We start from the raw sequence: 21,363 nt of genomic DNA on the forward strand, positions 1-21,363 counted from the left end.
ACTATGCTAGAAACACAAAGTAGGGCATATGTAAGTAAAGACACATTGCTAAGATCAAGGTCTGGAAAATTAAAGGTGATACAAATAGATTACAGTTGATTAGGATCTTGGCCGTTGAACCTTTTCATGTGAGGACAACTTCCTCAGGAAGTCATTCATCTTTGAGATGAGTAGGAAACTATCAAATCTTAATAAAAGCTGGTTTCCATTAACCCAAGCAGCACCCTCTGAGTCTTGGTTTCCTTGTTCATCCAATAGGTGTCACATAGTTAAGTCTCAGAAGACTAGATAAGATCAACAATCTGAGTCCATCCTGTCCACTGGGAAGGGGTTTTGAATCCAGGTAGAGGCAGTGCAGAATAAAGGAAGCAGCCTGGGCTTTGCATTCTGCCTTATGTTTGTATTACACCCCCACCATACTTACTAACTTAACTCTTTTTGACCCTGAGTTTCTTCAACTGAAAATGGGCCTTTCTACCTTGCCTGGTTCTGTTGTCATTCCCTTCTCCAGTGGATCTTCTGGACACAGGAGTTGAAACTGGGTCTCCTGAATTGCAAGCAGATTCTTTACCACCAGAGAAGCTCAGCATATGTCAGAGGTTAGTAGAATACTCAGCACAAAGTAGGTGCTCAATTAATATTAGCTCCCTTCCTTTTTGTTACCTCAAATCTGCAACCCTTTCAATCTCTCCTAATAAAATGAAAGACAGAGGAAACTCTTTGAAACTGGAAACAAACAAGTTAAGGCCAAATCTCAAAAAAAAAGTGATCCTTTACTAGTTCATTACCAAGTCACACAATAAAAATAGTTTGTAAGTCTAAGGGGATGAGGTCTTGCTGTGCTGCTCTAGTTAACCAAAGGGCCATCAAATGGTTTCTGTGTGGAGGCCTGAAACTGCACAGGTTTCTGATTTGAGCCCTTCCCAGGCATCCTTAGTCTTGGGAGACAGAACAGTTTGCATGCAGGTTGAAAACAGAAAGCGTTCAAGATGTGAGAGTATTCCCCAGAAACGAGCCTGTGGCATGACTTGTGAATTGTGGAGCCCATGGGTAAACAGACTAGAGACCACGATCTCTTCCTCGGAGGAATTTCCAACGGTATTAACAGTGGTAGTTGGTGAAACAGAAACCATCCTTATCGGACAACTCCTCCAGCTTCCAGGTAGCTTCTGGGGAATATATTAGCTGAAAGTCAAGGAAAGGGAAAGAAGAGGTAATAGACTCCCTCAGAAAGGGAAAGAAGAGGTTATAGACTCTCTCAGACTCCTCTTAAGGCTGGAGTCTGTCTCCAAAAACACCAGCACAGTGGAAGTAAAACATATGCCCCTTTGGAATTAAAGTCAGCCCCAAATAGCAAAGAAAGAACAGGATGCATGATCCCTGTTTGTAAACAAAGACCAAGATAAATGTCGGCTGCCAGACCTCAAAGGAAGGGATGAGAGGCCACTTGCAGAGAGAAGCCACAGGCAGCAGAACGAGCCCTTTGGTCTCCCTGGTGGTCTCTCGAAGACCTTTCCAGAGGCATCAAGGAAGAGCAGGGAAGCCAAGGGAGCCAGAGGGCCACCTGCCCCAGCACCCTCTTCACAGGTCTGTTTTTCTATCTTCTCTTAGTTAATGTTTAAGTGTTTATAAACTTGATCATCACTCACATCACAGCTGTGGTTGAATGTTTTAGAGTCTGGCACTCAGATGTAAATCTCCCAACAACAGGTAAATGGCTAAGCCTCAGTTTCCTTGTCTATAACATGGGGATCCCAGCATTCCCTACTTCGTAGATGGTTGTAAAGAATAAATGAGATCATGTATGTAAAGTGTTTAGCACAGTGGCTGGCACACAGCCAGTGCTCACACACGGTAGGTGCTATTATTATTTTTGTTCTGTTGTTGTTGCTGATTCTGCCCTTGGCTTTGTCATGACCTCAGACATTTTCCAGAGTGAGGAATTAGGTATCATTGATGTCAACCACAAAAAGTGGCAGCTGTAGGGGAGAAGTGAAGAGGAAGGGAGTGTGCCCGTAATGCTCGTGCAGATCATTATGTGATGTAATGATCTGCACATCGTGCAGATGTGCAGCATCCACATCTATCAGCCTAGTTCCCGAGTCTGTCTTGGCCAGCTTAGAAGTTAGCTTCTCAGGGCAGAAGAGGCATCAGGGCTGGTCTTCAAGGAGATTCAATCATGCTTGCTGAGGGCTCAGGGGCCATTCATGGGCTTCCCTAGTGGCTCAGATGGTAAAGAGTCTGCCCACAATGTGGGAGGCCTAGGTTCAATCCCTGGAGAAGGGAATGGCAACCCACTCCAGTATTCTTGCCTGGAGAATTCCATGGACAGAGGACCCTGGTGGGCTACAGTCCATGGGGTCGCAAAGAGTTGGACACAACTGAATGACTAACACACACACACACACACATGGGCCATTCACACATGATATACAATGAAGAAGGTCCCCTCAGAGACATCTGTAGAAGACCTCTCCACTGGGCCAGGAGTTCTGTCCACACCTCTCCCCACCTCTCTCACTCCCATAGGGTTTGGGGGAGAAAACAGTGCAGAGACAACATCGCCCCCGCCTTGAGGCCAAACATCCTGTCAAGGACCAGCGCCTCACTCTCGGCCAGGGAACTCGAGACCCACAACAGGACCCAAATCAGACAGCAGAGCTCTGCTAGTCCTCGGCCTCAGAGCCCTGGATTTTACTGAAGCTGGGAGGCACTGTTTGGTTTCAAGTTGTCATTACCAACTGGAAGACAAGATATGCTTTTCTAGCAGATCAGTACACAAGTAGTTTTGATAACCAGGCCACCTTAGAAGCTGTGTTCCAGTAATTGCACTAAATCTCTGGAGTTCTCCTTTTTTTGATAACACAAATAAGAGGAAAGTAGAGTAAAGGTTTCTGACTTTTGTCTTCAGTTCAGTTCAGTCACTCAGTCGTGCCCGACTCTTGCGACCCCATGAATCGCAGCACACCAGGCCTCCCTGTCCATCACCAACTCCCGGAGTTCACTCAGACTCATGTCCATCGAGTCAGTGATGCCATCCAGCCATCTCATCCTCTGTCGTCCCCTTCTCCTCCTGCCCCCAGTCCTTCCCAGCATCAGAGTCTTTTCCAATGAGTCAACTCTTCACATGAGGTGGCCAAAGTCCTGGAGTTTCAGCTTTAGCATCATTCCTTCCAAAGAAATCCCAGGGCTGAAAGACTTCTGTCTTAAGTGTTACCAACAAAAAGACAACTCCATAAAGATTACTGAGGGCTTCCTGTCTCATGGTAGACTCTGCCTGCAATGCAGGAGACATGGGTTCGATGCTTGGATCAGGAAGATCCTCTGGAGCAGGAAATGGCAACTCACTCCAGTGATCTTGCCAGGATAATCCCATGGACAGAGGAGCCTGGTGGGCTACAGTCCATGGGGTCTCAAAGAATTGGACACGACTAAATGACTGAGTACACACACACACACACACACAAGATTACTGAAGAGGAAATGCAGCATGATATATATATATATATGTGTGTGTGTGTATGTGTGTGTGTATATATATATATATATATATATATAGTCCAGGGCCTAGGACAATGCCCAGAATACAGAGGTACTAATTAATGTTTACATAATAAGTGTTTACTGAAGTTCATTTAAAAATAGCCCTGCGTCTGAACTTTCCTCCTGATCCACTGCCTAATACTCCACACTCCCAATGCAGCAGGCCGGGTTCAATTCCTGGTCAGGGAACTAGATCCCATGCGCTGTAACTAAGAATTCACATGCTGCAACAAAGCTGGACGATCCTAAGTGCTATAACTTAAGATCCAGTACAGACAAATAAAATAAATTAATACTAAAAAAAAAAAAATCCCAGCACTGATCTGTAACTCCATGTATCAGGAAAGTGCCTTTTCTCTCTCACACACACATACAAACATACACATAAAATGGCAAACGAATTGGCAACCTCAATATATGGTCATTTAAAAAAATAACAACACAGTTCACAAATATTTTCTCTGAGAATGAATTCTCTGGTTGCTGACTCTCAAACTTTGTTTCTTTAAAAAATATAGACCTGAAAATTCTCATAGAACTCCATTTTGTTCTTTTCCATATTCCCTTTATTCCTTCATTCTATCATGCACACCTCATATTTCATCTTTACAACATTTGGGATCTGGTTATGACAAACTCTGTAACAGCTCATCATATTCCCTCTATGGTCTTTTGTCTAGTTTTACTAAGTTATATCCCTTATACAGAAATACATGACCCCAAAATACATAAAAGTCTTTTTTTGCAACCCAAAGAGTGAGGGTGTAACTGATATAAATGTAACTGACACTTATTTAGCATTGATGTCTCAAATAACTTCCTTTTTAAAAAATGTATGGTGGTGTTTTACAAAAAGTCCATTGATGGGCTCTTGAAAAATTTAGAACAAAACAATTCATCAGAGGGGGCCTGATCATCATCTGTGCTTTTGTGAGTGTTTGGAGTATGGGACACTTATGTATGCAAACACACACACTATAAGGGAAAATCCAGAGAATGCAGAGACTGTCTAATTCATCAAGGCATGAATTTCTTCCTGGTACAGACTTCAACTATTATATCGGTCAACCCAAGCCAACCCCTCCCCAAAAAAGAAATCAATCCTCTCATTAGGCTGGGATGATTGATGGACAGAAATCATATTATTTAAATCCTTTGTTGATTCTGTGCCCAATATATTGATACTTAACATGAAATTTGCCTTCAAATCATGATTTACAAAAAACAAAAGGTAAGAACAACCATTCGTTTCCTACCTGCTGCTGTGGCCACCAGAAGCCAGGCTGCTGCTCTCCAAATGGGGCAGGCTTCAGGATTTAATTTTCAGCTCCCTCCCCTGGAACCAGAATCGTCAGAAGAAAACTTTCAATTGCTATGAGCAAGCAGACTATTTACTTCCAGCCAATTCTTCCTAATTCCTATGGCTTGCTGAGTGCCAGAGTAGGGTGCTTAAGAAAGGATGTCTGGGGATAAAGGGGTAGAGTTTGGGGAAAAAGAGAAGAGAGAGTTCCCAGGGCAAGAATTTGCTCACCCAATACCCTTCCTTCGAGCAGAGGAAAGCCTTCTTTTTCAGTTTTAATTTCTCATGGAAGAGCTGCCACTGCATTACTCATAAGTAATTACTACATTGCTGCTTTACAAACAGCAGACATACTTTTTGGGCGAGCCTCCAGATTTCTGATACATGCCTGTACCTGTCCATAAGGATAATGCTGTGCCTGGGAAAATTGAGAGGACAGCAAGCCCGCCCAAAGGGAGGACCAAGTCTAGACTATTAATCAAGTTCCTGAGATAAAATATGCCACAAAAGAAGATCAGAAACTTCTGTGAGCCCCTCCATCCACAGGGCATCCACCTCACTCATGGAATCACTTGGTTAGGACTCAAACTTTTTCCAAGTAGACCAGCAGCTACACTTAGTCAAGCTTCAACTTGTTTGCCCAAGGAGGAAAGGAGGAGCAAGAATTACTATTACAGAAGGAATGTGGTTTTCTTACTTACTATGAGCAGTCAGTGTAGGAAAGTCAAAGATGATCGATGTGCAATTACAGCTCCTCTAAGTTTTATATCTGAAATACAGTGTTTAAGAAGACATTTCAGTGGTAAGCATGTGTTATAGAGGCTTCATATTCAATTCATTTCTAGTTTCCAAGAAGAAGAGGTAACACAGTAGAGAGGTTTCCACAGCAAAGGGGTAGAAATAGGGAAATCTTGGGTCTACTGTTTACTATTGTGACTTACTCTTGGTTTCCAAATAAGTAAAAGGAGAATACTGTGCTGCAAGATCTGCACAGTAATACAACATCATCTCTCACTTTTATATCTATCTGCCTTGTTCTTACATCAACATTTTAGTTCTCCTCTGGGGAATCATCCCTTCCTCTCAGTTTTTTTTGGGTGGGGTTGTACCACCCTTAGGCTTCTTCAGAGATGTAACTGTGGCAAAGCTGAGCTAGTCAGAGTCAGATTGATGGGGAGATTGGTCCAGAGAGGAGTTCACGCCAGCAGAAGTCATTGATGGGACTTGCTGCTAAGAGGGGTTCTCATCTTGCTGTGGCTGCTAATCTGGTGAAATAGAACCTCTTGCTTCTGGTGGCCACCCTAGGGAAAGAGGGACTACATGGAGGCAAAGCCATTGTGGAGGAAAGGAGAGCTTAGAGAGAGCAAGAGACCAACTCCTAAGGATGTCATTTGATGAAGACTTAGATTCAGCCGTGACTGAAACTATTATCATTTCCTTTGGATTTCTTGAAAATTTCCTTTGGTTCCTTAAGCCTGTTTTGCTTAGGTTTCTGATGCTTTCCACTGAAAAAAATTCCAGCTAATATGAGTCCTTTTCAGGTGCCCTCTAACACCACTTTTAAAAAACATTTCTCTTTAATATTTATATCCACAATAAGCTGGGTGGCATGGGGATGCATATGATCAATAAATCAGTTTCCGTTTGATATACTCTTGGAAATTTTTGCTATTTTAAAGGCTAAGCCTACAGAGCAGAGAGAGATAGAAGTAAGACAAATTCTGATGAAAGATTTTTAAATTCTTTACTCTTCTCTCCCAATATAGCTCTTTGCAAGAAATTAAATTCAAACAATGCACAAAGGTGAAATGCACAAAGTGAAAATCTCCCATAATTTTACCTTCCAGAAATAACCATGGCTGATGTTTCAGTGGTGTGCCATTCAAAATGTGATCCACAGACCAACGCTTTGGCCTGGAGCTGGTTACAAATGCAAAACCTCAGCCTCAATCAGCTCTCACATTTTAATGAGGCCCTCCAGAAATCTGTATGGATATCAAAGGCTGAAAAGCCTTGGCTTAATATATAGTTCTCTAGATTTTTTTTTTCTTCTAGTTGCTAGCATTTTTCAGCACATTTAATTTTTTTTTAATTTTTACTGATTTTGTAAAGAAAAGACATATATGAATACAATGAATCAGGGAGAATGAAATCAAAATCCTTTACAAATGTAAGTAATTCATTTACTGGGATCATATGCAAATTTTAAAGGTGTTAAAAACCCATACATACCCTGCATGTGTGCTAAGTCTCTTTAGTCATGATTCCACTCTGCAATCCCATTGACTGTAGCCTGCTAGGCTCCTCTGCCCATGGCTTTATCCAGGCAAAGATACTGGAGTGGGTTGCCATTTCCTCCTCCAGGGGATATTCCCAATCCAGGCATCAAACTTATGTCTCCTGCCTTGGCAGGTGGGTTCTTTACCACTAGTGCCACCTGGGAGCGGGAATACACACCCTGCTGCTGCTGCTAAGTCGCTTCAGTCGTGTCCGACTCTGTGCAACCCCATAGATGGCAGCCCACCAGGCTCCCCTGTCCCTGGGATTCTCCAGGCAAGAACACTGGAGTGGGTTGCCATTTCCTTCTCCAATGCATGAAAGTGAAAGTGAAGTCGCTCAGTCGTGTCCGACTCTTAGCGATCCCTAGGACACTACATATAGTAGCAAACAATCCCAGGACAGGACACACTAGAGCTGTGGTTCTCCACCATCTGGAGGTCACACTGCCAGCCCCACATCCAGAGTTTCCAATTCAGTAGTATGGCTGGGTGCTGGGCGGTGGGTTAGGCCTAAGAATCAGCATTCTAACAAGTTCCTGGGCAATGCTGATGCTATATTTCACCAGTGCTTCAAAAATAAAGATGGTTTTATACTATATATATATACATACTATATATACTACTCTGAACCTTGCTTTTTTCAATTAATACTGTATCTTACAACCTTTTCATGTCATCCACATAGCATTACAGCATTCCTCTTAAGGGCTGCAAGTTCAGAGATTTTTGACTAATATAATAATATATGTCAAATGACAAAGAAGGGAATCACCAGCATCTTCAGAAGAAGGACAAGCAACCCCAACACTGGAGTTATCATTTTCAACATTAAATAAGCAGCCTGTGTTTGAATCTATAGATAAGCAAAGGTCTGAATGGACCAGGAAAGTGATCAGCATTGTGCAAGTGCCACTAAAGACACATGAGAATCTATTAACAAACTTCTATATTTAAAGCCAAGAGTCAAGTCAAGATCTTTCTGTGAGGACTTGGGGAAAAGAGTTGTATCCTCAACTGACATGGCATGCTCTCAAATTTCTCAGCTCAAACTTCTAAGGAGTAAGGTATGGTATGACTTACTAGACTGGCTTTGTCCAATCTTCATCTCATGCCAAGTCCACTATGAAAATAAACTTCTTATATAAGGGAGCTGTGATGCAAAGGAAAGATATCCTCCACCTTCTCAAAGCTGGTGGTTGGTGAGAGGCCGTCTAAGACCCATAGTCTCAGGCTTCTTAAAATCCAACCATCCACAGATGCTATGAACTTGGTTAAACACTTGGCGAGATTAGCCGAAACATCATGTGAGCTGTAATCACACTGTGTTCTTCTGGGGGCCTTCCAGGGCGTAATCTAAATCCTCTGTTCATTTCTCTTTGAGGACAGAAGAAGTGTCACGGGACAAACACATACCCAAGAAGCTTCTCACACAGGAAGCTGCTAATGCAGCCTTTCATTGCTCTGACTGGTGTCAACCCAAACCCTACCATGTATGCTACGTTCCTAAAGAGTTTCACAACTGCTTTGCCAAGTGGCAGATACTGCATTTGGGCAGAAAGGGGAAGACTATGTCACTGTGAGAACTTGGTATCCACCGTCCATCCCACTTGCCTTCTTTGACACAGAGGTTGGAAAGCTGAAAGCTATGTTCTACAGGCTCCTTGTGGCCAGGGTATGGTTTGCAAATCAGTCCTGCCAATAGATACATATGTGGGAGATTTGGAAGATGGACATAAGGGTGGGACTGTTTTTCCTGCAGCTTCTACTCTGCTGTTGGCAGACGGGAGCTATTCTTCAGCAGTGTCCCAGAGTCCAGGGTCCAGGCTCCAGCTTGTGTGACTGCTGAGGGGCTATTCTGGTGCTGGTGGTGGAGCTTTCTGGGTTGTTTGATTGCAGCTAAGGTGATATGTTCAGTCTAGTCCATGAACTTCTAGTCACATCCTGCTCCTGAGTAGCATTAGGAGGTAGAGGGTGCTTCCCCTGGCAGGTCAGATAGTCGTTTGCTCTGGGAGTCAGCCGGGAGTCCTGGCCTGGCAACCCCTTTTCCAACCTTCCCAACAATTTTGAGATCTTCACACAGGCATCTTGTCTGTTGAGTATATGCTGGTTGCTGTTTCTCTGACGAGGGCCAAAAATCTAGTTTGTCTTCTTTCTGATGTCACTCTCCATAAATTTCTCAGGTAACTCAGGTGCCAGGACTTCTCAAATTTCAGTCACAGTCTTGAAGAGATCAGGTATCACTCTCCAACAATTCTGAATGTACTGAAATCCAGGATTAAATTTCTTTCTGCTTAAGAAAGTGGATTGCGTTTCCCATGACTGAACCCTGACTCAGATCCTAATTTAAATACAAGTCCTGAGTTTTTCTAGGTAGTTTCTAAAACTTTTCAGACCCTCACTGAAGTAGGGCTAATGCTATTATTTTTATTTACTCGTTATGCTAAACTATCATTTTGGCATTTGATGTTGAAGATAAAATTTTTAAATGAAAATGTTTGTTCTTTTCATATTTTAACAAAGATTTATTAGATGTCCTCTATGTTCAAGGCACTATACTAGACACTCAAGCACTAAGACAACACAGCACTCTTCATCAGGAATTGATTTTTGGTTGCTCTATCCACGTGGTCTGGGGTAAATTACTTAATCTTTACAAGTCTCAGTTTTATCATCAGGATGAACAGAGATACTAAGAATTACCTCTAGAATTATTCTAAAAGTTACCTGAAACATAGACATATCCAAAACAATATGGAGTACATTAAAGGTGTTTAATGAATCTCAATTCCCTTCATTTTTCTTAAAACCTGTAAAAATGAAATATTTATTAAAAAATAAATTTTGAGTAATCTTCCACAGTATTTGCCTGTCATTTTCAAATCAAATTTTGTCATCTCCCTGATTCAAATCCTCTAAAAATTTCTCATGGTACTTAAAGAAAAATTCAAATTCCTTGAAAGCCTAGAAGGTCTTAAAACCAAGAACTTCCAGATGTACAAGCTGGATTTAGAAAAGGCAAAGAAATCAGAGATCAAATTGCCAACATCATTGAATCATAGAAAAAGCAGGGAATTCCAGACAAACATCTACTTCCGCTTCACTGACTACACTAAAGCCTTTGACTGTGTGGATCACGACAAACTGTGGAAAATTCTTAATGAGATGGGAATGCCAGACCACCTGACCTGTCTCCTGAGAACCCTGTATGCAGGTCAAGAAGAAACAGTTCGAACTGGACATGGAACAAAGGGCTGGTTCAAAATTGGGAAAAGAGTACATCAAGGCTGTACTTTGTCACCCTGCTTATTTGATTTCTATGCAGAGTACATTGTGTAAAATACCAGGCTGGAAGAAACACAAGCTGGAATCAAGATTGCCGGGAGAAATATCAATAACCTCAGATATGCAGATGACACCACCCTTATCGCAGAAAGTGAAGAGGAACTAAAGAGCCTCTTGATGAGGGTAAAAGAGAAGAGTGAAAAAGCTGGCTTAAAACTCAACATTCAAGAAAAACTAAGATCATGGCATCTGGTCCCATCACTTCATGGCAAATATATGGGGAAAAAGTGGAAACAGTGGCAGATTTTATTTTCTTGGACACCAAAACCACTGTAGAAGATGACTACAGCCATGAAATTAAAAGATGTATGCTCCTAGGAAGAAAAGCTATGATAAACTTAGCATATTAAAAAGCAGAGACATCACTTTGCCAACAAAGGTCCGTATAGTCAAAGTTATGGTTTTTCTAGTAGTCATGTACAGATGTGAGAGTTGGACCATAAGGAAGGCTGAGTGCCCAAGAATTGATGCTTTCAAACTGTGGTGCTGGAGAAGACTCTTGATAGTCCCTTGGACAGCAAGGAGGTCAAACCAGTAGATCCTAAAGGAAATCAACCCTGAATATTCATTGGAAAGACTGATGCTGAAACTGAAGCTCCACTACTTTGGCCACCTGATGCAAAGAGCCTACTTATGGAAAAGACCCTAATGCTAAGAAAGATTGAGGGAAGGAGGAGAAGGGGACGACAGAGGACAAGATGGTTGGATGCATCACAGACTCAATGGACATAAGTTTGAACAAACTCTAGGAGATAGTGAAGGACAGGAAAGCCTGGCGTGCTGCAGTCCATGGGTTCACCAAGAGTTGGACACAGCTTAGAGACTGAACAACACATTCCCGTTATAATTGTATTGAGCCTATTTCTGTTTAGACAGATTCTCCCACTTAGTAAGAATTTTTGTGGCATGCCTGAATTTTACTATTCCCAGGGATTCTCAGTGAGCAGAGATGGAATAAATGCTACAATTCTGACTCCCTGGGAAAAAAACGGGGTATGGAAAAGCCGGCAGAGTCCTTCTTCCAATCTGCTCTGTGGCAGTTCAAGCTTTGTTCTAGAGACATGAATTGAGGAGCCCCTCCATGGTACCTGGAGGGAGTATGTGGCCTAAGGCCAAATGTGGGTGTGAGTTTCTTCAGTCCCCATTACACCATGTTGCTCAGGCTGGCTCCAGAAAAAGGGCCTGCGTCCTGTCCTCATGCCATGACAAAAGCCCCAATCAACATTTCAGGTGGATAGTAAACAGCTCTAGGGAACATGTGGATCTGAGCCCAAAGTAGGCAAAACCATATAATTCTATTGGAGGCAGCATCTCTTTTATGTCAAAGAAAGCACTAACCAAATTCAGATGGCCATCCCTGGCTAGAAATGTTTTTCCTTTCTATACTGAAATGATCCCCATTCTACAGTCTCTGAAACTTCCAACTCCTTTGACAAATGGCAAGAGTTGACATTCCCATCACCATACTGCTTGCCTTCTGGTATACCCAGGGAAAAGCACAATTATAAGCTTGATTTGAACAAACAAATTAAAACATAGTACAAATTGGGGCCAGTTCCTGGGAAAATAAAAGGGCCTGTTCTGCATATGCCCTAATCTCTGTTACTGATTTACTGGCTGAATGGCCCACTCCAGAAAGCATTTGGAGAAGCCCACATGCCAGAAAGCACTCTAACGCTTTTCAGTTTTCAATCAAGTGACTTGGAATCTTCCTTTGACAAAACACACTTACTGTAAGCTGGCCACTTATCCCAACCTAGGATACAACTTATCTGCAGCATAAGGGCTATAATAAAATCCAGCTTGAGTGACAGAAAACATGAGCTAAGGGAGCTCAACTTGGAATCCAGATGTTATTAACTCATGTAAAGTATCTGAGTCTTTTATATTTTATACTTTTGCAAACAGTAGGTACCTAGTGTTTCCCCTCTTACCTTTCAAGTGCTGTGCCTATAGGAATGCAATCTGCAGAGAACTGCTTTAATTAAATGGTCTTTGCATGAACCCAGGTGACACTCCCTGAAATTTGGGCTTTAATGGATAAACCCCAATCCCAAATATTCACTGTGTACTTCTAGTCTTAAACATGTAGTTTCACAGGAATTACCTTGGAAAACTATGCTTTCAGTATATTGGTTGGAGACCCATTTCCTGAAGGTTATGATGTTTACATTCAGCGGGGTAAAGTGAACTACTTGCGCTTACCTGCACTGTGACTCACCACTAAGACTACTCTTACAACTCCTCCTAGATAATATCTGGCACCCTCTAGGCACTGTTTTGAGCACTTAGCATGTACCATCTCACTAAAGTCTCACAATATCACTATGCAGTAGATATTATTATTATTATTCCATTTTAACCATGAGGCATAGAAAGTTCCAGTAGCTCATTCAGGAGTATACAGTTACACGTGGTGGAATCAGGATTTGAACATAGGTAGGACACCAAGCTATCCCCAATTGATATAGTCACTATTTTAAATATGATACCATTTTACCCTCAAGCACCAATAGACCCATGGAAGATATACACATGTAGATCATTACAGTCCTGGATTTTTAAACCAATGTTTACTTCCTAGCAAACATTTCCTACACAGCAGGAATGCAGATACACAATAGATATAAGCTAAAAGAATACTGGATTGGATAGCTCCCTCTTCATATCCTTTCCCAGTTTTATGAGTCTTTGTTCTCTGCCTGGCCATGTATTTTGCTCCTCATAAGTCTCATTTTCAGGGGCATCTTCCGTTATTCATTCTCAACTGTTTCATGAATACACACATATTTGTCAACCTTGTATCTGGGTGCTGGGCTCAGAAAATATGGCACTAGATTTCAAAACATTACTATTATTTCATTTTCCTGTTATTTTCCCCCTACTTGTCACTTCTTCCTTTATAGTTTCTTGGCTCTATGTCTTACTGTCCATTCCGCCAACTAAGCCCTGATCACAGCTCACGGGGCAGTGTTAACAGCCTTCTCCCTGCACTCCACCCCCTCCAAACATCCTGCCTCCTGCTACCAGACTCCTCTCTGTTATATCACTCCTCCCACTCAAGTAGAGACAATTCATTGCTGATCCTATCAAAATCTGAACTCCTTTGCCTGACTTGTAAAGCCTCCATAATCTCACCCCACCCTATCCATTCAATTTTGTTTCCCACAATGTCCTATACATACCCACTGAACCAATCAGGCTATTATCTTAACTGTAGAGGCCGCAACCTACATGCCTCTACAATGACTATTTTTCCCACCTCGTATGACCTCCCCAATGCTTTAAGTCACCAGCTAGCTAAATTTTACATATCATTCAAAGGCCCAGCTCAAATCACAATCAGGAATTAAACATTCTCCACGGCTGCAGCACACCCTGATCACTTCTTTTTCTTACCTCCTATTACATTTACAAATTAACAGTAAATTAAATAACAATGATTATGGGCTAACCTCTGTTGAGCACTAACTATGTACCAGGTCTTATTGGGATAAATAGTTTTATTATAAGTAGCTTTTCTAATTTTATAGATGAAGAAACACAAGCACAGGGAAGACAGTACAATTCAGCTTCACACCTGATGGTTTGTTAATCATTTCATTTGTGTCATACTGCTCTGCCTAAACTAGCTTTCCACTTCATTGAGAGCAGAGACTAAGATTCATATTTATTCCGTGTCTTCCACACAATTAGTGGAGTCTGCATGCATTGTGAGTCATCAGGACTCTTGGTTGGTTGGTTGTACATACTAATGTTACACATCTTTTAAAATTCCTACCCTGTAAGAGTGGCACCACTGTTTATATAAGGTGCAAATAAATACTAAACAAACCTTTTGGAGAACAGCAATGAGTGGTTTGGGACAATTCATAGTCTACAGAAGGCCTTAAGTGATTCTGTCTAACTTGCCCTTACTGCATCTATCCTTTATATGCTTAGAAACACATTAAAGATGGGAAACCATAGGTGAGTTGTCAGCAATCAACGACAAAATGAATTAGAATGTTTTGAGGGTTGCAGGGAAGGTTATGCATTCTATCCTGGTCAAGAACTGGATCTTCTGTTTTTATTAAAAATCAGGAGGCAGCAAGATTTCCCCAAGTAACCAAATACTTGCACTACAATGTGATGGATTTTCCCCAAATTCTTCTAGCACTTTTTTTTTTCCTTTAACAACTATAACTGGTATAGACAGAACTTCAGCAAAGATAAACAGCACAACAAAGACAGGAAAAGATTATGACTTAGACTGAAGCTTTAATACTTTTAAAGTCATAATTATTTCTGATATTCAGCATAGGCGTAATTTCCAGTTTCTCATTTCTACACCCACTCCATGAAGAGCTCCACATGGAAGAATTCCTGAGATTCCTCTCCCTCTTACTTCAAATCAAAGCTTCAACAAAAGCCAAAATAAAAGAAAAAAATTTATTTCAAAGTTCTTATATTGGCTCAAGTGCAATTCATGAATTCCTGAGCAAACTCTCAGAATCAACATAGAAACAGATTTTTAAAAACAACTTATCAAATAAGAAAACTTATCTTACCAAAGTCATCCTAGTTGAGTTTCCACTGACTACTGCTCACTCTCCCTGATGCCAGCACTTTTCTTAACTTGAAAAAAAAAATAGATAAGAAGAAAGAAAATCATTCATGTATCTTGTCTCTCTACGTAATTTCTTAACACCTCAGCTTATCAGGATTTCCTTCATTTTCTTTCATTTTCCTATCAGAATTTCTTTCAGATTCCTTTATCAGGATCTGAAGCCAGATACATGGCCATATAATAATTCCAGTTTTAGAGATAAGCTGCTGAAAAGCATTCTCTTGGAGAATTCAGTTTTCAAGCTAAAATTACTCACAGAAAACAGGATTTCTCATTAAATGACAACATTTTATATATTTCTCCCTAATTACAAAAAAAAAAAAAAAAAAACCCACCAGCTGACAGTGGATAACTTGGAACATATTCCTCCTCCCTCTTTTATCAGTCTTTATCTAATTTCAGTTTTTAGACCCAAGTAAATAGTTTTTCAACAGTAGGTATTAGGTTTTGCACATAGCTTTGGAATCACATTTAAAACTATTATTTTTTATATTTTGAATAGTCTCCAGTGCTCTCTGCAAGTTATTTTGTGTGTGTGTGTTTCCTTATACAAATTCATCTGTTGATCAATTGGACAGGAAATTCAGATACTTTTTTTCAAGAAAAGGCCATGCAAGATATATTTACAGCCTCCTTGTAAATCTGAAAATCAATTTCTACAGGCTTTGAACATAAACGTCATGTTGGGTGAATATGGAATTCTTGAGACAGAACCTTGCCTTCTGGAACACTTCTCAGGGTTGAGAAAGTCTGAGCCCAGCTTGATGTTTATTTCATTAGTAACCTGTTCACATCTATCTAAATGCCTGAAAGATTCTTTAACTTGGAAACTCAAGTATTGATATTTCAAAAGATAGGCCTCTATATGGGTCTGGTCATTTTAATTTTGTCTCAAATCTCCAGCTTAGAATAGTTTTCTTCTGACATGTGTTTGACTGCTGTTTCCAGTATTTTGTTCCATTTCTTCATTGGGAATAAATGTAATTCTCAGATTAGATCTGTGTTTGCTGTCCTCTCTCTCAACATTTTCATCTTGGTCCTTTCCCTTATTTTGTCTTCTACTTTACTGATTTGATTTCTGCTATGTCTTCTCTGTATTCATACAGGTGTTTAATTCTATTATACTTTTAACTTATTTGCCCTCATTTCTCATTTCAGCCTTTGCAAATCTTACTTCATCCCAATCTGTTTTCTCCAGATGGCCCCTGACTCTGATCTTATTGTGGCTAGGCCTTCCCACATCTTGTTGAGACAACCAAAAATATGTCTGCTAAAATGTTTCTCTCCTTCCTGGAGAAATTTATTTTCAGTGATATAATCTCACGTCAAGTTTTAACAGAAAGGCTTCCTTTCCTTTATCTTGCAGTATTCTTTCCTTAGGCCCTTTTGGGCATTTTTCTGTCTCTCTGCAAAAGAGAACAGTATGTTCCAGCCTGGCACTTGCTAGTGGATAGTCCTGATGAAGTCTTTTTTGTCCCTCAATTTCCTCTTGGGCACAAGTAAAGCGGATCTGAAGGGCACATTGACTCACAGAAGTGCCTACCATCTGACAGATATTTAGCTATTGTGGACAGCAGAAGGAAATGGCAACCCACTGGAGAGAGAATCCTATGGACATCTCTGGGCATTAGATTGGGGCTCTTGCTCTAAGCAGGAGACGCTAGTAGGAGACAACAGAGTCTGCTGTCCTATTTTAAAGGGTAGCACATAAGATCACATGCCCTCCAAGCATGCACTGCCCTCCCCCTTCTTCTTGTCTCTCTCCAATTTACAGTACTTAAAAAAAAAATTATTTATTTGGAGGCAGCTTGCAAAATCTTCGTTGCAGTGCGCAGGTTTGGTTGCCCCACCACATGTGGAATCTTAGTTCTCTGACCAGGAATTAAATTTGCGTCCACTGCGTCAGAAGGTATTCTTAACTACTGAGCCACAGTGAATGTCCCTACAGTACTTTTTATTTTTTTTTTAATTTAAATTCATTTATTTTTAATTGGAGGATAATTGCTTTAAAATATTCTACAGTACTTTTTATTACACAACTAGCCCTTCCAGGACACAACCCACCTCTACTTGTCTGCATCTACATCCTGCCTGGCTGTGGACTGGGAGCCATAATCTTTTAAGGGATGTGGGAGGAGAAATTGATGGGTTGGATGGGAGGTTTGACTCTGGACATGACCCTGGCTGGCTCAGAAGGCAGTTTCTTCCCAGCTGGAATGTTTGCTTTTCTGGTCGGTATATCTCCAAGTTCCTGAAGTAGTTGGGAGCAAATGATGGGAGCCAGGGGTACTTGCTTTCTGTTCTCCTTCAGCACCAGCTGGGCTTCTCTGGTTCAGTTTGTGAGCCATGCATCTTGTAATCTTGAGAATATGCTTCTCAATCCATCCCATTGACAATTACAGTAATAGACATTCCCTATGGATTTAAGCACATGGTCTTTCTCCATCTTACATTTACAGTTATTTTCCTTCTTTTTTTCCACTCTTTCTGTGCAGTTTCATGGGTATTTTAGGATGAAACATCTCAAATATTACCTGTCTCCTCCTATGATGACCAGAGAAGTTTGTAAATAAAAAATTGTAATATTGCTAGCTAAAATGTACAGGTAATCCATAATAGCATATCTACATTAGGTTTTGAATGCAACACAAGGGAAACACAGAGAGATTTTCCCATCACTTATAGATTCAAAGGACAGAGATAAGGATGTACTGTATAGCACAGCAAACTCTACTCAATGCTCTGTAATGATATCTATGGGAAGAGAATCTAAAAAGGAGTAGATATATGTATATGTATAATGATTCACTTTGCTATACAGCAGAAACTAACACCACATTGTAAATCAACTGTATTTCAATAAAAATTTTTAAATTAAGTTAAAATAAATTAAAAAAAAAACAAAGGACAGATAAATCAGTAATTACGCTAATAGCACCATAATGGCTCATGCTTTAGGCAGAGAGACAGTGAAAGCTACAAGATGCAAAGTGATCATAACCTTTCCAGACCTGGGGGTAAGAACATTCTCTGAAGTTGAGAGTGTTAACAATTTAGAATGGGTGAAATCAGTCCCCTGCAAAAGTTACTCCTGAGATTACAGTGTTTCCCAATTCTACAGAAAGGAGAACATCTTGTTCATTCAACCGAAACAAGAAAATTGAAGTGTTTCTCAATACCCAAAAAAGAGCCAGTTTGATCCATATACATTCTTAGGATTTGAATGTTGTTAATGTCACTCAATGTATAACCAAGGAAAGTGCATATTCTCTTGATGGAAGAAATAATGAAAAATAGTTAGTCTGTTTGGACTCTAGAAAAGGGGGAAGCAGAGAATAGGAATCTGTCGGTGAGTTTTTAGCCCTGCATAAAAGACAGAGCATGTTCCGGATCTGAACCAGGCAGAATTGTTCTGGCTAGCTTAACGAGCGTTGCCATTCTTTTGGCAAGTACATCCCCGTACTGGAAAAGGAGATGATCAGAACTGATGACTCTATTACTAAAATCATCTAGATCCTTTATTCTGAGCCAGTAAGCAAGTTCTCACTTTCCATATGAGGCTTTCTCTCAGTTGAGGGAAAAAATCTGGGCAGGAAGAATGTGGCTTTAATGCTGAATAGAAAACAGACCCTAATTCTGGAGTTCAGTGTTAACATCTTGACTCCAGCCACAGTCATTTGATATGGAGAAATGACCCAAGGTGTGAGAAAAATATTCCACATGAATTTTTTTGGCCTGTTTTTCCTATATTCAAATGCCTTCTGTGATCCCCCATTGCCTTCAAACACAATTCCAAATTTTGAGTATTACTCTCAAGATGCTTCTCAAACTTATCCTCCATACTTTATAGTCTGGCCCATCCGGATGCCTTCCCAAGCATTTACATTCATTCCCTCTTCCCTACCTTTGATCATACTTTCTTTTCTTTGGAATGCCCTCTCTCTCTTCTCCACTAACTAAAACCTCATTGGTTCCAGGGTAAGTTTAAGTCCACCTTTCTCCATAAAAACTTCTCCAGCTACACTAGACCCACTAGTTTCTGCATTTCAGATATACTGTCTAGCATTCTGAGGCTTAACTCTTCCTTTCTAGTCTTAAATTGTCATTGTAGATTCCTACTGACTTTGTTATTACTGCATTCTCTTCTCTGTTATCTAAGCTGAATAAAACTGTATTACATAGTGTTTAACTATTTGTGTATGTAAAGAATCTGCCTGCAATGCAGGAGACCCAGGTTCGACTCCTGGGAAGACCCTCTAGAGAAGGGAATGGCAACCTACTTCAGTATCCTTGCCTGGAGAATCCCATGGACAGAGCAGCCTGACAGGTTACAGTCCATGGAGTTGCAAAGAGTTGGACATGACTGAGCAACTAACACCACTACACTACTAGTCTCTCGAATTTCTAAGGCCAGGGACATTTCTGAGCTCCCTTCTGAACTATCCTTACTGTGCTAATCATAGTGATGCCAACAAACAAGCACCCAAGAGTTTTCTTTAATGAAATGAAATTTAAATCAGTCCACATTGTTAAAATCCAGACCTGGGTGTGATCTACCATGAGTCTCTTTGCAGTGAAGTGGGTGGTATTCTCCATCTTACCTGAGGCAGAGCACGTGGCACAGTGATTAAGAGTATGGGTTCTGGGTTCAGGGAATCCCTGGATTCAAATCTCTGCTTTTTTCCCCCCACATTCTTATGGCAGGCTTATTCGATTCTCTAAGCCAGGATATTCTCGTCTCTAAAATGGGTAGTTCAGAGGGCTTTGATTAAGATTAAATGAGATCATGTCAATGACGTGTTTAGCACAGCACCCCACACATGGAAGAATAGTTCCAAGGGATGCTTTTATCTGTGTCACTCCTTGAGAACCCTGGCATAGCTCTAGGATAAGAGAAATTTTATTGCCTAAAATCTGAAGGCTTACTGGGATAAAAGAAAAAAGTAACAAAAGCATCAAAATTAGCCATCAGACCAGGACTATCAGTCCTTAGTAATAAGTGGGAGACAAAGATGCTATCACTTCACATGTGTGTGGCTGGAAGGTAGAATAAGGGGAGAGACTATTGCTCTAGGAAGGCAGAAAATTCCCTGAGATGTAGCCCAAAGCCCATGCCCTAACTGGGGACATCGCTCCAGAACCAGCCAAGGAGGTGGTTGAGGAGACTCCAGATAGTGTCTTCAAATGGAATGGATACTGGTTCCAACCTGTTCAAGTTTCCTCAACCAAAGGGTGTGTCAAACAGGAAAAACAAGACTCCTTCTGGAAATGGGAAGTGTCGTGCTCACTTACTGGCCCGACCGCTCTAGAGGGTCAGAAGCTGTAATCACTGGAGTTGAGCTGTCAGGTTCAGAGCCAGCTGGGGAAGCAGAGGAGCAGCGGCGGTGGTGGGTGCTTAGGGCTGGAGTTGGAAACTGCAGCAGACACTGACCACCGGCTGGGTAGAGATCGCCTTCACTGGAAGCCTTTAAAATGGGGTATGAAGACAAACCAAAGTGAAACTGCGAGGTAGGTGGCTGAGAGCCACACAGAAGCATGATTTAAGGCCAAGTCCTGATTGTCCTTAATGGTATGGCCCCAGAAAACTGTGGTTGTAGATAATTATCCCAGAGCTGGGGAGCATAGGCACACCACTGGCAGGGTGTGATCCCAGGCCCTCGCTTTTTCCCACTGCCTCCACTGTTGGTCTTGGTGCCCTCATTTGGATGGCCTCCAAAATGACTTAACTCATTATACTTAATTTGAAAATTATTTCCCAAACTGCTCAAGGGTATCAACTCATAAGTGTTCTAGAGGTAGCCATTAGGTCTTATCACATGTAGGGGCAAATATTCTCCCTACAGAAGCATACAGTACGTTATTCTTAATGAATTTGGTAATAGACTTAAAACACAATCTGGGGATTAACTTGCTAAAGTGGTTAAACAAAGATTCTTGGCGCCTGAGTGCTTGAGTACTAAGGACATTTCAAAGATTCACACGACTCCAGTCAAACCAAAAACCTGGGTGAGGGGAACTGGGCTGCTCTGAATTCTTGGTGGGGCTGTTTCAGCTGTGAGTCTATATTCAAGTGAGCTGAGGACAAGACTCAGGAACTGAAAAGAAAGATCCCTGCTTTTTATCCTAGAACAAGTATTTCTCTCAGGGCTAAAACCATTCCTTCAGCAGTCAAGCAAAGGAAAGGGGTCCACAGAACACCCAGATATTCTGAAATTTCACAAGTACCTTGGTGTAGTTCTTAAACCTGCACTACTCTGGACCCTGGGAGGCCCTTTGGATCTCGTAAACTG

General features: G+C 41.2%; 1 protein-coding gene and 1 long non-coding RNA gene across 2 annotated transcripts in view; one reads left to right on the top strand and one right to left on the bottom strand.

The window, feature by feature from the left end:
- FRMD6 (FERM domain containing 6) overlaps positions 1 to 15,070 on the bottom strand; it is a 281,731-nt gene extending 266,661 nt beyond the window's left edge. Inside the window, exons 1-3 of the mRNA XM_044925123.2 lie at positions 15,015 to 15,070; positions 5,545 to 5,612; positions 4,800 to 4,879 (exon numbers count right to left, since the gene is read on the bottom strand). The gene's annotated coding sequence lies outside the window, so the exon portion shown is untranslated. The remainder of the gene's footprint in view (positions 1 to 4,799; positions 4,880 to 5,544; positions 5,613 to 15,014) is intronic.
- LOC112587848 overlaps positions 1,455 to 21,363 on the top strand; it is a 47,314-nt gene continuing 27,405 nt past the window's right edge. Inside the window, exon 1 of the long non-coding RNA XR_003112353.3 lies at positions 1,455 to 1,587. This is a non-coding gene — a long non-coding RNA (uncharacterized LOC112587848). The remainder of the gene's footprint in view (positions 1,588 to 21,363) is intronic.

The sequence above is a fragment of the Bubalus bubalis genome, chromosome 11, assembly GCF_019923935.1.
Source record: "Bubalus bubalis isolate 160015118507 breed Murrah chromosome 11, NDDB_SH_1, whole genome shotgun sequence".
Taxonomy (NCBI): Eukaryota; Metazoa; Chordata; class Mammalia; order Artiodactyla; family Bovidae; genus Bubalus; species Bubalus bubalis.